The sequence below is a fragment of the Anticarsia gemmatalis genome, chromosome 4 (assembly GCF_050436995.1).
Source record: "Anticarsia gemmatalis isolate Benzon Research Colony breed Stoneville strain chromosome 4, ilAntGemm2 primary, whole genome shotgun sequence".
In the NCBI taxonomy this organism is placed as follows: Eukaryota; Metazoa; Arthropoda; class Insecta; order Lepidoptera; family Erebidae; genus Anticarsia; species Anticarsia gemmatalis.
In genome coordinates, this window is record NC_134748.1 from 4,366,448 (window position 1) to 4,385,833 (window position 19,386).

General features: G+C 36.4%; 1 protein-coding gene across 8 annotated transcripts in view; it reads right to left on the reverse strand.

The window, feature by feature from the left end:
• Positions 1-19,386, reverse strand: part of LOC142972265 (uncharacterized) — a 202,007-nt gene that overhangs the window by 117,328 nt on the left and 65,293 nt on the right. The gene's annotated exons all lie outside the window — the stretch shown is intronic.

Consider the following 19,386-nt stretch of genomic DNA (forward strand, 5'->3'; position numbering starts at 1 on the left):
TCCCGCCAGACAAATGGGATACCAGTGATGCGTCGGTAAGTAAATGCAGGTAACGCGATCATCGGGCGTTGTCTGCACTCCCAGGCATAAAGTTGGCTTCTTAGCAAGTCTAGTAGAATAATGAAATAGAAGCCACGGGATTTAATAAACATCTACTCAAGTTGGGAAACTTGAATAGAGTAAAGGTATTCGTTATGAAAAAATAGGACCAAGAATTTGTCCTTGGGATACACCTTAAATGAAAAGAAGCTAGTTAGAGTGACCGTAGTATATTAAAGACTTATAAATGTAAGTTTCAAACCTTAACTTTAAACCAATAAAACTGATAATATATAACCTGCAACATACGCCTCTGTATAATACTCGTTCATGGTAAACTCAATCAAAGCCTTTACTCGGTTCACCGACAGAACAAGTCACTCTTTATAATAAAACGTTAAAACGATAACTGCTTTAGTAGCAGCAGGATGCAATGACGCGGATGCATTATCGTGTACACCTGCAGGCGGATATTGCATTAGATGCAGCCAGCAACGCTGCTTGCGGTACACTCAAAGCTCTACTAGTTATTCACACACGCGTGGGGCGCACAGACGGGCAGATCAACGCTAATATATGAATTGGGTCGATTTAGACATAAGTCAGAATAATATTACATTATATTAATCCATTTTAGTCCCATTGATCTAGATTATTTGAATTAAATTTTAAAGTTAATTTATCTATGACCATTTAATTGTACGGCTGCATTAATTTTTTTAAAGAATATAACCATGCCAATAAACTACGTTTATTGTATTTTATTAAAACAATTATATCTTATTGCAAACTCTTATGCTGTCCTTTTGCTTCTCTTAGCGTTTAATAATAAAACTTATTTAATAAGTTTTATTTAGACAATACCTTACAATATCTAAGAAGTACGCTATCTTGCCGCCCGTCTACTCCATCACAAAGCGATAGCCTATTTGCTTACGGGCTTGTAAGCACACAAGCGCATAGGTGCATCGGATTCCATGACGATGCCTTCAAAAGTTCCGCGTTCGACGCCCGGGCCGCGAAAGCGCCGTCGCTACCAGGAAATTGAAGTCACCTCTCGCATTCAACGTACGAACAATGCTTTGTGAAAGAACATCTAATTTATCTGCAAGTTGTTTTGAGGAATCGCTCCGTTTAAATTGAATATCGATTTGCTGAACAATATTGTATTGTCTTACTGTTTGAGAGGTCTGTCTAAGTTATTATATTTCAATTTTACGTATGTTTCAATTTCGTTGATTATAAAATTGAATTGTCAGAAGCAAAGACGGCTCGATTTCTGTAGTACTCGTACAATTTTGAGATTTAAATTGTAGTTAATAGATGTTATATTGAATGGAGATAACAGGCATAACGAATCCAAAAAAAAAAGCAACCCGCCATCATGTGATATCAAGCATGCAGATAATTACACTGGTCTTCCTTGTCTTGGTCTTACCTTGTCGGGGTCTGATTATTATGATATACCAAGAAAAGTTTATGCCATCAAAAACATTCTGTAAAAACCTCAAGTCTCGCCGTAAAAAGTTGTGAGATCTATATAATACCAAGTCGATTAATCTATTTAGTCTCTACTTAAAGAACCTTCTGTCTTAAGTTATTACGTATGTTATCATGCCAATTTAAAAAAAAATACCTTTAAAACAAATAGACCGACCTGGCCATCGCATGATTTGATTATTAGTATGTATCACACTACACAGTACGACGAGAAGTTAATGCTCCTGAAATTTTAATGGCGAATTTGTGTTTTCTTGCGATGACCAAGTCGATCTATTTGTTTTAAAGGTTTTTTTTTAATTGGCATGATAATAACATACGTAATAACTTAAGACAGAAGGTCCTTTAAGTAGAGACTAAATAGATTAATCGACTTGGTATTATATAGATCTCACAACTTTTTACGGCGAGACTTGAGGTTTTTACAGAATGTTTTTGGTGGCATCTCACTTCTTTTTGTAGAGCGAACATAAGTCCAATTTGTATGGAAAGACGTTTTTTTTCATAATTCAACATATTTTCCTATTAGAACGTTGTTCAGTTTCATGGGCTAAACACCCTTACCCACCCTATACCCCCTCCCGTTATGCCTCATATAGTAGGTACCTATTTACACCTATTTATTTTATTTTCTACAGTAATAATAATTCATTAACTGCAAATGTAACCTTGCAATCTTATACATTTATATGGGATTACAAAGTTATTTTTGCGGTTAGTGTATTTAGAAAACTGGACCGAAATTAGAAAATATTAAATTTTTTCCATGATTAAGACACTAAACCCTATTTGTATTCTAAATTTTAAGCTTCTAAGTCTGCTAGAAGTACCTTAGACTTTTGATGATCGGTGAGTCAGTGAGTCAGTGAGTCAGTGAATCAGTGAGTGACAAAATTCAAAATTTTAACAAGTTGTCATTCCTAAACTACTGGTTCAAATTAACTGAAATTTTAAATATACCGTGTTTATACAATGACTGATTAGTTGCTGAAAATCCAGGCTTCTTGTTTTATCCACAACGAAATTATAGGGGTGTCAAAGATTGTCCGAATTGCTTCGAGAAAAGGATGTTACGGCCGTGCCGCTTTTTTTTTGCTCGACTTGCGGGGGCACTTCCGTGCCCCCAGATAAAATTATAACTTATTTGTTTGGCGTTATGATATTTCCACTGCCAGCTATTTAAAATATATCGATTAAGGTACTTACACTGTTATTACGGACACACTATGATTTTAGATCACGTCTAGACTGATAAAGACTGCTATTACATATTTGACGTGTACGAGAGGAATAATATGAGAGACCGCAAGCTCAGGTGGCGCGACGGAGCACCCACCACGCACGCCACCCATTGTAAATATTAGTTCGCGAAACTCATCAATTCCGCGCTCAAACTTAATAAAATACTTGGCGCTTAATTGAAAATGAATACTGCCTTCGATGCGATCGATAAAATATTCCGCAGCCTTAATCCGCGATAATGAAGCGGCCCCGCGAAGGGTTGCTTCGAGGGGCCCAGTAATAAATGTTGCGTCCCAAATTTAAAATCAAAGTGCGGAATAAATTTTGATTAAGCGATTAGCCGGGAGCCGAGAGGTGTTTGCGTTTCTTCAGTGCTCTATTAGTGATGCTACACTGGTGCGGTTGACATCCAATGTGGGATCTGTATTGGAGATTATTGGTTGCGGCAAGTCGGCAACAAGTTTTAAGCTACCGATGTTGACAACGGTTATATCAAAGATAGAGAAACAATATATTTTTGATCCAGAATAGATCTGATATTTAAGATGAAATATAATACTCTTCACAAAAAATAATTAAAATGAATTTGAATTTGGTATAAAGTGTAAAAACATTATGTTACAGTTTAATAAAGTTCAGCACTGCACCTATCTTTGTGATTAATTCATTGCATGTTGTTAATAAAATAATACATCCCTTGAGAAGCAGAAATTCTAACTACATTTTCCGGTGCATCGGTATCTAATGCATTCGCGACGGCACATTTGATAAATTCTAAGATAATGCACGTTGAAATTCATCATAATTTTATTCATGCACCGCAGTTCGGTTTATTAGCCGTCTGTACCTAGATATTACACTGATCTACAATGTAATATGAACGTCTGGAGTTAATGAATACAGATGCCTCGCGAATTTTTAATCACGTTCCTTATGCAGATTGGGACACTTACTTTCCATGCGATCTTCTAGATTTTCATTCTTGATACGTGAAATTAAGTTAGGTTTACAATCTTGAATATACGTTTGTGTTTAATTGGATTAGGTTATCAAGATATGGCCACAAGTTAGTTCTAATTCAACTCGGTTATTACAGATTTTTGACATAATTTTTGGGCTTTGTAAATTCAACTTACATTTTGGATAGTTGCGAGGCAGAAGTGGGAACAAGTCTTTGAGTTTATTATGTCTTAAAATGTGCAAGAAACCACAGGTGAACCATTTTTATGAAAGTGCAAGTAGTACCTGACTTTTTGCCAGTTCTCTACATTAAGCAAACAGCAAAACCTTCAGACTACCTCTACTAGAGTTATTAAAATAATCACCTTCTTACTCGCGGAGTGACGTACGGGGGGAGGTACCGAGTCTCGAGTAAAACCCCGAGTCATACGGTTAATTACCGGATGAGCGACCCGGGTGATTTACGACGTAGAGAAGGCAAGTACGCCACTGCACCACCGATGTGTTGTGTTCTATTAAAATTTATAATGCCGTTTTGATTAGTGCAGCTGGGTTTGTTGACTTCCTAATGTTTTGAATGATATTGAGATTAGAATTTTACTAATAATTTTTATTTTTTTGCTGTTTTTTTATTATGGAATTCCGTGTGAATTTGATGGATTTTATTTTGTAAACTACTTAGTCGGTTTTGATTAATCATTAATATTGCTGGTAAAATAGTTTACGTAAAAATTATTATGTATTTCATTTTTGTTATCACCTACGATGCCGATGCTGAGGAGCTCGTGGCTTAGTTTACAACAGCCGCACGGATCGATTTCTGAGGTTAAGATACGCTTGCTGAGGTTGTTCCGTGGATGGGTGACCATCTTATACATATCGAGTTCCTCCGTGTTTCGGAAGGCACGTTAAATTGTGGGTCCCGGCCGTCATTTTCAAAGATCTTTGACAGTCGTTAACAGTAGTCAGAAGCTTGAAAGTCTGACAAGCAGTCTTACCGAAGGGTATCGTGTTAATACCCAAGTAACTGGGTTGTGGAGGTCAGATGGGCAGTCGCTCCATGTAAAACACTGGTATCTAGCTGCATCCGGTGAGACTGGAAGCCGACTCCGACATAGTTTGGAACAAAGGCTAAGCTAATACTACGATGCCGATGCTGTGCAAAGCTTTCATGAAGACAGAATGGGCATAAAAATGAGCTTGCGATTCTGTTTGTTGTATACCTCAAAACTTCGCATTAAAATTAACAATAAGAATTAAGAAGATGGTAGGTTTACTTGATTTTTTTTTTATAACTTTTCTCGTTTCTTAAAATTGTATCTTTTGTTGCCATCAAAAACAGTTGCTACGCAAGGTCAAAAACCTAAGAATCTAAAACATTTGAATACAAGGTTAACCACGAAAATCTTCTAAAGAAATATTTTACACAACTTTATGAAAACAGTTTCGAATACAGTTTCCTAGGACAACATTTTGTTCGCCCTAGAGTATAAGAGTATGTTAGCTCGTGTTGATTTTAAAATACGTTCTCATTACTCTCAAGTAAGTTAGTGTTGCCGCGTCTGTATTAGCTGGAGGCAACTTGCGAGAAACGAATTCTTAAGCCATGTACGGTTTCACATTGGTGACATACTACAGTTTAGTTTGTTGTGCTATTCGGTTACAATTTGTAATGGTTCAAAATTATGTTAGTATTTCTCTCTCACTCACTTTATTATTCATCTTGTATTTGAGATCAATAGTCCATTGATTAACCGATGAGCCATTCAGATATTTAAAAAAAAAACCGCGAATATTGCGCACTATTTTTCATAATCGTAGTCACTATTACAAAATCAAACACTTAAAAATTCCTGTTATGACAGTGCACTAAAGAAAATATGAATTTTATAATATTCAACACATTTTTTTTAATTAAACTTTGCTCGTTATTTTCCAGGGCTGTGTGTATCTCACTTCACTCTGGGGTACTACACCTTGTCTAATAAGTGCCCGCACTTACGTTAATGAGTTTACTGCATCCTCAGGTCGGTAAGTTTTTAAAAGTGCAGGAGTTGTGGCGCCTTTCGAACCTTTTGCCGTGGTGTTGGCAATTAATGCCGCGCTTTCGTGCTTCTTAACCGATTTCAAACTTAAACAGAAAATATTTTAATTGGTTTTTCATACTTCAATGAGTTTGTTGTGTTCAGTTTGACTGTGATCGTTTGAGAGCGGAACTGTAGTGTAACGGAACCAGTATTTACTTGGGAATCGCTTTGATAAAATGATTGGCTACTTAAGTCTATATTCGAGTCGTCTTGGTCAGAAGTTTGATTTTAAAGTGACTCTCTAGAATGAGATGGGACAAAATATCAATACTATTGATTTCGAGCATAATGAATTTTGCTGATTACAATGTAAATGTAACAGCTATGTATAAGTGCAATGTTCATTATTAGTTCTTGTCGAAATGCTTATTATTTTAAGTCACGAGCAAAACTCACTGAAAAACTACAAAATTTAATTTAAAAGTGTGAAACTAAATTAAATTTGTCCTACTTTTACCAACATTAAAGTTACAATAACAAAACATTTTTCACTCGGTCCGCTGCAGGGAGAGGTAACGACGTTAGCCGGTCCATTTCTCAATTTTGGCCTGAACCCCTTCATTCTTGGACGCAACGGGTGCAACCCTTCGACTGCCTGCAGCTATGTAAGGCACTCGCGTTATTTTATTGCTTTCCGAAGTATTTCTTGGTTTTAAAATGTTGCGAGTTTTATGTTTTGTGCTTTTTGATTTATATGTTGGAGTGTTGAGTGTTTGGTAGTGGATTGGATTAAGAGTTACGATGATTGTATGGTTAAATATTGATACAAGAACTTTGTATTAATGTTATTTTACGGAACTTTATAGTTTTCTTTACTATATCACTGTACTCGTATTGTAATCATTAAATATGTTATAATTGCAAAAAATGATAATTGTTAAAAAAAATGCAAAACAAAATCATAAAACTTTATAATTATTGTTATTTGATGGCAAAATCCCAAAGATTAAAAAAAAAATAATACATTTAAATAAATAAATCTTGGGAAACATTTCAAAATAGCTTTGTTCATCATCAACATCCGTCCGTCACACCACCATTGTGGTCGCATCCGCCTCCTCTTGGCATTATATTAAATTTTATTATCGCCCTGGACTAAGTAATGGGAATATCGTGTAAGGAGCGGCCGTCCGCAGCCCCAGGGCGATGGAGGGCGAACGAGGGGTAAGGGGGGAGCGGTGGTGATTAAAATTTCGACTACCGTTGATGACACGACAGTACTGCCGAGTGAAAGGATTAATGCCGGCTTTATGAGTGGATTACATTACTTTGCCTGCATTGTAAGTGTTGTGATTTCATTTGTACAGTCATGGTGACACGTTGTTTGTTGATTAATTTGTGACCTACGATAGAATTTTTTGGGTCAGATTATTGATGGACAGTGGTCTCTAGCAGTCATGACATGTTGATGTAACAGTATATTATTTTGAAAGATGGATACTATGCTGTGTGGGAGGGCACCATTTAAGTATTTTATTAAAAACATTGCGTTACACTAAGCTCTACTAAATAAATTCTGTGCTACAATAAGTCTATATTTATTAGAGCATTCGATAAATATATTAAACTGACACACCATTGCGTCTGCAGAAAATCACATTATATCACTTTTTTATAATTATAGCTACTGACGATTCATTAAACCGCAACAACAACAAAAGAAAATTTGTGCCACAAACATCCAATATATCGACACTTAAGGGCATTATATTGGAGAAAAAACTATTCCATATTTGGAATGATGGCTAAAAAGACAAAGTTTTCGACTATAAAAACGGCTAAAAGCCTCTAAAGGAGGGATAAAGCCACAAACAAAGGTATTAGATGTCCAGACGAAGTTTCTTCATAAGCTATAACTGTGATACAATTGTTTATCAATTGCGGAGAACAAATCTTTGAAAGTGATTTGAGAGATAAATATAGAATACAGTTTTCTTGTAGGTGTATTTCTGATTTTTTATGGAAAAGCATTTTCTACAAATGATTATTTATTGCTATCATAACTTTTAAACTCTCGCGTTGCGTAGTTTAATGTATAATAGAATACGGGAATTAACGCGAATACGCATTTTACCTTAAAATGCCTAACGTTTCGGCGCAGGTTGCACTCGCCGTGGTCTCAAGAATACTAGTTTAGGTTAAAATGCCAATTATGAAAACGTAGCATATATAAATTATATTAACCAACAAAAATCTTACCTCCATTTATATAATTTTCATGCCAAACGCATCCGGAGTCAGTTCTTAATTATTTGCCAATAAATCGGTAGCGCGCCGTCCCGTTGATCTCTCAAGTGTGAACGTTTATTTAAGGGCTGCTATATTTTTTCCACCCTCCAACTCGGTTCACTTCGTTATATTTATTAAAACATCGCCCGAGATTACAAAGAACACGATATTTTTTACACTGTAAGATGTGAAAACCAATTAAAGAGATAAAAAGGGAATCTAGCGAGGTGCCTGCATTAATTTCTTTTTTGCGGGGATTATTTTAAAATTGCATTATATTCTTGTTAAGACGGCGGCCGCCTCTCCCGGTTAATGATAGTAATACCCCTTCCTTTTTAATTGCCTCGGGCTATTGCGAAATGAGTAATCTAAAGGTGCTCGGCCGGTGCTCGAGATAAAACTTTGGAGACTTTGAGAATCTTACACGCCTTGATAAGTACAGGCCATGGTTCCCTCTCATTTAGTCTGGAGACATTGTTTTCTAAGAACGCTGGTGTTAAATTGTCTAAAGGTTACGAGTAAGTATTTGACCTTTCATTAGATTACTCGTGCCAATAACTTTTTAACCATAAATAAATATTAAATAAATTTCAGGGAGTGAAAGGGTCAGGAGGTTTTCTAAGCGATTTTTCATTAAGGACAAAACATTTTAGTAAACGCGTGTTATCTTGTAGGTACTTTTTACACGGGAACGTCACGAAACGGCTTGGAACCACAACTGTAATAAAGATATAATAATTTCCCACGCAGATATAAATTGTGCGTCGATAGCAATGCCTATCTACGTACATAATTCTGACACGGACCGCTCAATTCGGGGGCGAACTTCTAAAGTGTTCGCTAGAAGTGGTCACGATTATAACTGGGACCGGGTTATTCTCACATTACGTTGTTCAAAAATGGCCCTTAAATTGAGCCTGATAAGATAGAGATCAATTGCAAAGTTGAGTTGGTGGTAGTTGGTCGCGATTACGACACGGCTAGCTTATGTTTGCAGTTGTGATTGGTAAAAGTGGACTTTATGTGTTAAGAGATAAGGTTGATTTGTGTTGTGCGTGTAAAGTTGTGGTGGTTTATTAGTCATCGATGGTGGCGCGATAGGGTGGTGCCAGGCGCGAGCGGCGCGCACGCATGCACTGTCAACACTACCTAATGAACGACAGTTACACAACGCACGTGATGCTAAATGTCGCTATACTTCCTGCCGTAATTTTATTGTAATTTGTGCGTATTTATCATGTGAAGAGAATTATGGCTCTATTATTGTTTAGGAAACTATAGAAACTAATTTCGGCGATCATGCAAATAAAATATAATCATTTTTGAAAGGTGGCCCGAAAACGTTTGTACTGATAAAATATTGTAAATAAAAATAAATATGAATTGGAAAATTATGAAAAAACTTCATACATAATACTGAAACCGTCGTGTGTGGATTGCGTACGCTGTCTTTATTTATAAATAATAATATAGAGGATAATTTGGAAGACGTGATGCCGTTTAAATTTCAAGCGACACGTTTATGAACATTTTGTCTGCCTCTTTTATAACGGAATTAATAAAAACAAATTCAGAACAAGTACAAATAAAAATACTAATTTGAAAAATCTTTGCAATCATCAAGAACACTGCATTTCCTGGTTAGCTGTCAGATGTCACGTGATACAAAAATTAAGGTTGCGCCACAAAGAAAGCGAGCAGGAATGCTAATTACCGTTGATATTTATGCGACTGCAGCCGTGCCCGTGTCGTGACACTGCCGCGACGTCCACCAAATAAATCGCACTGAAGTATCACTGCAGGTAAAGGTGGTGCATTTGATACTCGTGTAAAAAATATAATAACATGCTTATTGCGAAAATATGGAACATCCAAACTATTTCATACTGTGTTATTTAAGGAAGATAATTTTATGGCATATTTTTTTTCCATTACTGGATTTTAAATACCGTGACTTTCCCAATGCTGGGCAAGGGTCTCCTCACAAACAAGTAGGCCTTGAGTCCACTGCGTGGTTTATTACAAAAAATTAAAGGTATATAGAATTTGTGTAAATCCGATTTAGTTACCTTCACTCCAAAAAATACTGGTGAAAGAATAATTGACCATTAGTTGAAGGAATTATAAAACGACCTATAGAATTTTTTATGACCGATTTTAGATTTGATACTGTGCTTATCCTGCCATAATATAGCTTTAAACAATTCATTTTCATTTATTTCTATTTGATCTTAAAGTACCAAATATAATACAGTGTATAACTTGCTAACATAAACTGCAATAGCGCGCCTGCACCATTTTCTTGCACGTGACGATGGCGCAGTGGCGCGGATTTCTATACACGAGATTAGCTGGTATTATGAAGTACCTACATTTTACGTTTTACAATAACAAATAAATTAATGGCTCGTGTTACTTGCCAAGAATAGTTTTACGACTTTGGTTTAAGCAATATTTGTTACAATTGTTATTGAAATAGCTATATTATTTAACGTTAGTTAGGATTTTTCATCAGTACCTACTCAAATAAAGTGAAAAGAGAATAATAGTTGAAAGATAGCAAGATGAAAAGTAGAGTTTACTTGAAAATAATTTGAGACTTAAAAAAAAAAACTCTTGCTCTAAGATTGAGTTTTATTTCGGTAGCGCTTTATAAACATTAATAAAGTATACCTAGAGGTAAGCAGATAGGCTGATGCTTCAACCATAATTAATTTGGCTTAAGAAACTGATGTATACCTCTCTATGTCCTGTATGGACCTCTCAAAGCAGTATCAACCAAAAAAAATGAAAAGCACAGAATATTACCAAAATCTCATTGTCGAACACGATATGAGTTCCATTACGAAGTTAGTAAAACAATAATTTTATAATCAAAACCAACATCGTAAAGCTTTCAGCGTGCGCAAAATCCCTGAAATAACAAAATAGAATTTCCGAGAGATGTGGAGGCTTTGCCAGAGGCGTGGCGGATGCGGCGTGCGTTCGGTCCGGCGCCGGATGCCCACAGATTGCCACATCCGAACCGCCTCGCAGAATAAATAATACACTTATTATATTCTAGGAAACTGCCAACGTCGATGGACTTTAATTTGTTTGGATGGGATAGTTTGATCTGAGTTTAACTGATAGAGCAAACTAAGTGAATATGGAAATAGATTTTATTTTTTTGTTGTTATGGATACGAAGTAGAGTATTATTCCTTTTAATCGTACGCAAAGGTTTTTTTTTTCTATTAAACCAAACAAGAACTATAAGATGTACTTAACTTCATGCTGTCTGAAGGTCTGATAAAAGTACTATTAAGACATTAGATGGATTTATATAAATTCGAATTTAAAAAAGTTGGAAAATTCAGATCACCCACCAAAACGATTGTACCTATTACAGCTGATATAGTCATTCTTACCATACCAATTCACCCAAATCTATACAAAAATACGTATTCGTAAAGTAAACCACCCATCCAAAAAAAAAAGAAACAAAATCACCATGTTAAGCTAATCAACAGACACTTGGAAGCGATCGGTCCCGCGCGCGCCTGGCACCGCCAACCCCAGCATTAATTGATTTGCCAGATAACACCGGAATGTCACTCGTATTCTGTTTACACTGGCACTTCGGTTATTTAACGCACTGGTGGTTTTGCGTGCGCTGATAATGCGATGACGAGTGCATTTCTAATGATTGAAGATAGCGGTGAGTTGTGCCTGTTGGGTGCTGTTAGTTTTGTTTTGATGCGTGGATAAAAGCTTGGTTGATGTGTAAATGGAAAATATAAGTCATGATGAAGCATTTTATAATGCTTTCTATGAACTTAAACATGTATTTAATCCTATATTTGAGATTGTCTGGGTTTCTTCTTTTTTTTTATTAAATATTGGATTAGGAATTTGACTCCCATCTCATCTGATGGTATGTGATGCTGAAGACGTGGATGTTACATGCCTATACAAGAGGTACCCAATTAGGTATTTTTTCTAGTTTTTAAAGCGCCGAGATTCAAATTGTGTAGGAAAATAGAGTATTTATTTTATTAAAGTTACTTCACTGGATGCATTGCTGTAGCCGACATGTAAATTAATTAACGACGTCTCATGCTAAGGATGTCTTCTGATACTAATTAAAATAAATACATTTTTTTTTATTTATTTCGGACTAATAATTATTAATCCATAGTTTGTTAGTAATTAAAATCTTATGTCTATGTTAGTATAACTTTATATTTAGTGACTATTTTATTATTCGAGATGCATCCACGAACAATATTACAATAATTAAATTAATTAAGATTTAAACTATTATTGAAAAAAAAACAAAGAATAAATTTTATTGCACTAATTGGAAACCACTCCCACCATAAAATCCGAAAGCAATCAAACTGCACCGCATTAATCATAAGAAAGATCCATAATATTAAAACAAGCACCCTCTAGAAAGATCTATGTAATAAGAGAGTGTAAAACAAAGAAGGTCTATAATTTACGAGGCACCTCTCCCACTTTACATCTCTACTTCTATTTGATAATGCCCTGCCTTTTAAAATGAGCATTAAGATTAAGGGAAACGTTATTACGGTGTTACAACGAAGTGAATATTTCATTTTTAGAAATCTGGCGATTTGTTTCGTATTTTTGAAACGGGAAAAAAATGTTTCTAAATATGATACAATATTAACGAAGTTTAGTTTCAATATAATACGTAGATGAAGATAGATTTCATTGTATTTTGGACGTAAGTACAATTTGAAGTTAACCAGATAATACAGGGTTTAATTTTTTTTTCACAATCGGTCATATGATTGATAGTTGACTAGTCGCGAGAGTTTAAAAACATTAAAATAAAAAAGTATAAAAAAATTTATGCAGGGGTAAATAAAAATCTATAATAGTTTTTGTTGCACCTAATGTCTATAGATATAATTAATGATCGAAAATCTACATAAAAACAGAAAGTCAACATGGAATAAAATTGTGTTCCAATTTTGCCATAGAGAAGGAAATATAAATTAAAATTTGGATAGGCGTGTGTTTCGACAATAAAACGCAGCTGAGCTCGCCCCAATCAGATGACGATGTTGATAAACGATCACCGTCAGATTGCACTCTCAGAACCTGAATGTTTTTTGTGTAAAACAGAATAAAAGTAAGCAATGGCTAAAATAAAGATATAAAAATTTATCAGAGATTGCTTAAATAAAGTGATATATGTGTTTAATTTAACTTATGATAGAAAGTATATAAAAAATAATTAACTGTATCAAAAGAATTAACAATAATAAGAGATACATCTTTATCAGCCGTTTATGCCCAAGCCGTAAGTTTGCGACAGGTGTTGGAATTAATACTAAATTTGTAATTATAGCTTAGTTACATACAAAACATAACAATTTATTATTGGACAGCAACTTGAATAAAAAAGCCCACGTAACTAATGAATGGTAGATTGATAAACTAAAACTTTTCCAAATTATTTAATCATTATTATTTCTCAAACACAGAACATTCAGTACAAAATGCATGGCTCGGTGGCTATCGCATTGAACAAAATCTAATCTCGAGGACATTGTTATTTATTCAGCAGATTTAAATTTATCGGACGCTGTAGTAATCTAGGACCCTGTTGCAACCTACAAAATGACGACAGCACATAAAAAATACACGGCAATGACAGAATAGAAATAATTACTTCGTATCCCGGGCAAGGCAACCGCTCAACTGAAACACCACACTGAAAATTATAGCCATCTCGTTCTTTCAAATAGGAGTTTTTCTCTGCCAGAGAAGGACAGTACAACGTTGCCTAAATAAAACATAACGGCTGAGAACACGAGCCATATTGCCTCGGTGGAAAAGTTTTAAAAAGTTTTCTTTGCGGACCCATTACAAGTACGTCGACTTTGTATGTGTGTGTTCGCTCGATACAAGCGGTCGATGGTCCTGTGATGTGTTGGAAGACACGCTCGTGAAGAATATTACGTAAAAACATGAGAATTTCTGGAATCAAAATAATCACCTGTTTCGCCGAATAGATTAAATATCATGCAGGCAGAAACAGTACGAGAGAATTCAAAGAAACTGGGTATTACTTCATGATCATATTAAATTCAGGAGAATCCATTACCGGTCAAATTTTAATCTGAAAGTTTTGGGCTAAACACATTACAAACAAGACGGTTTCAGCGTAATGTAAATAGGCATGATCCTTTCAACTTTTGATGATATACCTTTAGGTAGAAAATGCAAGACAGTTAATGCTATAAAATCAATAACAATTTATGATGCATTGGCTCCTTGAAACGTCGATTCCAATGACATATTTCCATTTAAAATTTTAATCCATTGAAAACGTGACCTCCAACACATTTGTTTGTGTGAGTGGCCTCTGCTCACGCACACAGCGAAGCCACTGCGTACACAACGAAAGTAGGTTTATTTCCATGAAAAAGTTTTGAAAATCGATGGCTTTAGCTCCTACGCTTGGAAAGTTTTGCGTCATATAACCATAAATACGGTGTACGCCCGTGTTTTGCTCGCTGTAGACGTCGACCTACTGCTTATTTTCTTCTTATAATTTGCAATCCAATGTATTATGAATATTGCGTATAAAATCGTGGTTTTTTACTGTACAAGATTTCCTTGAAGATTTCTCTTGTTTTTCGGTCGCGTTGACACGACAAAAATACGGAACGATTTTGTTTTTTGTTAGCTAAATATTTACCAGAAACATTGCAGGTTTTTATAGGGAGTTTCGAGACAGGAAATATTTTTCTAGGAAAATTTTGATAGTAAAATATTGAATACCTCGCGCTTCTTCTATTATCTTATCTACTACGTATTTACAGTATTATTATCAGATTACCAGACAAGGTTTTAATGTCACAAACACTGCTATAAATATCTTAAGAATGAACCCCCTAAAGGCTAACGGTATGACGCATCGCTGCGGCAGGCACCATCTTGAAAATATCGCTTTGATATATTATTGTTTATAAATAATGACTGGTAGACCCTCCCAATTTAATTGTGGCGTATCCCCGAAGCTTATTAACCGTCCGGTTAATATTTCCTTATTGGGCTGTAATTAATTTTGTTATACAGGTGGCGTGAGGTGCCTCAAGCGGTTGTGCTCCAATGTTCACCAATATTCGCCAGTGTTCGCCAATGTTCGCCAATGGGCCCGTCTAAACGTCTATTATCTACCGCATTATTTTGTCGTGGCCAATTTGTTTGAAGCCTTTGACGGCCGAAACGTTCAGTTAATTAAGTCGATTGCGAGATGCTTGATGCGGGATAAGAATGGATTTTGTTTATGGAAAATAGATTTGGTGAGGGGGATTAATTATTTCATTTTATACTTAGAATTGGTGGTGGATAGAAAATTATTGATCGTAAAAACAAAAGTTGTTGTTCTTCCATAATAATATGGCTTGCTAAATTAACACTTTGAGGAACAAAACAAACTTTCGGTAAAACCGATCAAATTTTAACCGGACCATGTACCAACTCTGCTTATATTCAATACCATGCAGAACATCATGTTAACTAATTGTATAAATAACAGTTTCGTAAAAACAATATACTAGTACTTCAGGAGCTTCATAATTGAAGGGGAACGATGGCGATGGTCGCCCATCAGCTCAACAGCTGCTATGACCGCAACCCCATGAGAGCCGAGCAACAACCATCGAGCAATTACAAACTATGACCCAGTGTAGCCAAACACCAGTCCGCAAGTTGTACGCAAGGTCAAATTAGCGCCATGACCTTCCAACTGCAGCCCTCTGCCCGGTGGTCCAAGTAGTTTGCGAACAACTGCCATAACTCTGTTGGTACTCTGAAACTGGGTGACGGACTAAGCGGCTCGGGCATTGACTCCGAGAAAAAGTTCCCTTTAAATATCCACAACTTTAGTTTAGCAACTCAAATTTAGTTTGGTAACAAACGGAGCAAACAACAAGTCGCAACAAATCCGGGTGGAAGTTGCGCGCGAGTCGTTTTCAAGTTCACCGCGGCCGCGTCATGGGGCGAGCCCACTCGTATGTTGGACGAGTATACTTACTTCTTTCGTGTTCAAAACAAATAACTTGTTTTCTTTTAAATTACCGTTATTTTGACAGTGTGAAGCATTGAAAAGTTTTCCAGTAACAAAGTTATTTTTATTCAAGTTTATTAACGCTCTTTTGACGCTTACAATAATTGTGACATCAAAATGTTGACATTGACATTATGTCTGAAGTCAAAACTTGATGCTGCAGGCATTTAGTACAAATCTCTATAATGTTCAGTACTTAAGTGACAAAAGTATCGTCATAATTTGTACAATATTTTTGTTTTGTACTTACAACAGTAACCAAAACAAAAAGTATTTTTTTTATTGTAGAGTTCGCATAAGAGCATTTTTAAATGAACTCTTTAAATGTAGTTTAAACTGTAATGCGCAAGGCTTAGCCGCTAGCTATTATACATGAACCAGAATTTATATTACTTTGCCTGCATTTACATAGTTTCTTTGCCACTCTCGTAGGCTATCCGGGTCGTAGCCCGTAGCCGCGGAGTGCTTGCTACGGCGTAGGCGGTGCCAAAAGCTAGCCGCTACTTTGCACGCTGGGGTGTGGGGCATCGTATTGATTGCCTCCCCTGTACCCTTAGTATGACCTAACAAATTTTATGACCCTTAAAATAATGTAGCTAGCAGGACATTTCAGAACTGGAACCTTAGTAATTAAAAATTGGGTTTCAATTGTACCGAAAGCATAAACATGCTGTATCATATTATTTCTTATCCCCAAAAATCTCGTATAAATATTGTTTACCATTATTGCCTAGAAAAAATATGGGAACGAAATTGGTTACGCAGTTACGTAATGGCGCATATCATTCCAAAACCGGCGGCATCCTTGCGTCGAAGACAAAGTCCTGTGCAGGACTGGCACATCGGTGCTGCGGTGGTGGAGGCGCGCATGCGTCCACCCCCTCCCCCCTCGGCCCCCAACCCGCAACACGGAAAACTTTTCCCCGACATAGCTATAAGTACGCGCGCTCACCCGTCGGCAACACTTTTTGCCCCCACCGGTGGGTTGGGGAGGCAAAAGTTTTGCCAGCCCGGCTCGGTACTCCGTACACATCGCTCTTCCACTTTTTCCTGTATATTGAAATGGAGGTGCGGAGAAAAGAGTAGAATTTAGAAGCTGTCGTACAAATTTTAATGAGGAGTGAGAAGGTGAATGCTGTTTCGTGTAACGAGCACCGCGGCCTTTGTATGGACGTATTAATATTTCAATACACACGGCGTAACGTACAAATTGACAAAATGCGTGTTCCATAATGAGGATGTCGTCGCCTGTCATATGTCAAATTATAATAGGTAATTTATCGTAAGTTTCTAGCCTATTAATATCGTGTTTACATCGAACCCAACGTAGAATGTATAGTCAATAATTTGTGTGAACTTACCTCAGATAATTACGGTGGCCGGTTGACCACTGGTCATCTAGTTAACGCTAATCACAATTAGGCGAGCCACCACTTCATCACGGCCACTATTCGATAACAAGGATCCTCGGTGAATGATTAATAACTAGAATCGCGGTTTGTTTGCATTTGGACCGTCCGTCGGGGAGAGTAACAAACTTATGAATAATATGCCGCATAAGTTGAGCGTGACTTAAGGATGAATCGATTTTCTTGAGCCGTCGTCACACGGCCAGCGCTATCTTCTTCCATCTCGATTAATTGCATGGGTTATTTAGACAGTCGGGAGACGTCAGCGGCATATTTGAGGTCCTTTAGTACATTCATCAGAGTACGGACTCGGGTTAGTGCAAGTCTGACCCCACGTTATCTTGCACGAGCAGTGACGCGACCCAAACCTCTAGGTGACTGATGACTCGCCTTAATTAAATTTTATGAACCGTCTTTCCATTACAGCATGAAACGCCACTGTTTACAAGGAAGTTGCAATGAGCGAAACTGCGGAACTGGGGCGATAACTTGGCTATTGACATTATCAGTAGAATATAGCCTTGCTTCGTTAATACAGCTATGAATATAGACTAAGATAGAGAACGTGCTTCAATGCTTGCTCTAATTTTGATATGAACCATATTCAAACTGAAATTGTGTAGTTTTATTTCGGTTCGGCTATAAAAAAACTTGAACCACGTAGCCAGTAATGGAATGACAGTTCTAATTCACGGTACGTTTAGTTAACGTCTAAAGCAACTTTACAATTCTAATGTAGTTGCGTATTCTGTCCACCTGAAAACCGCCGACTAACTCCGACGTCGGCCGCATCCAAAATTCAAGGTATAAAGACGAGCGGCACGTCCACATGTCCAACAAATGTACTCAGTTTCTGATGTGTGCGAATCAAAGACTAGGATTTCGGCTTCAGTTCCAGAATTAGAGCGGGATATTAAAGCCGGCGGGCCTTAAATAAACAACCGCTATGTGAGGCCATGTTTGCTCAGAGTTTTGTGAGCGAAATTTTAATGGAGCTGCTATGGACTCGTGTGTAATTATTATAAATAGCACAATGTAAAAACAGTTTTAATGCATTTGAGGCTTTAGTACAGTTGTATTTTGATCTGCATTTAGTTATACGAATAAACATTTACTCATTGTAGTATGAACTCTCTAAAAAAACTAGAATGCATTATATGTTTCAAATCTTTTATTAAATATAAGTTTTTAACCGACTTCTTGATAAGGATAATATTTTTTACTTAGGACAAGGTGCACATGGGGAATCTTCCTTAGTTTTGTTATGTAACGCTTTGTAACATGGATGCGAACGCGTACTTTGCATCCTGTCTCGATGCGGGTACTTTGTCTTTACTCTGGACATTATTTACATAAAATAATTTATATAAAAAGGCAAAAATTCATATCGGATTAAATTTTGTCACTATTTATCAGACTTCTAAAATAATTCACCAATCAATTTTCACTCTTGAATATACTGGCAGTCGTGCAAGCACCATTTAAAAAGTTACAACATTTCGAAAATAGAATACGATGTTCGAACTTTGCTTTCAACCGATTCGAATAAAAACCATTCGTTATAGATCGAATGGGACGAACCAATAAAATTATTTCCAATCGATGTTTGGGATTCAATTTTCTTCTAATTAAAATTTATCGCAGTTCGACTTCTGTCGACGTCAATTTTTTAACGGATGCCAATAAAAGTCGCGACAGTCTAGACAATTTACGTGTATGCCGATATTCTAAACTTTGTCAATAAAGTGCTATTTGTGATGACATGAAAAAGCCTATTCGTAGCGAATGTAACTTGTTTATAAATAAGTTAGTCAAACGTCAGTACT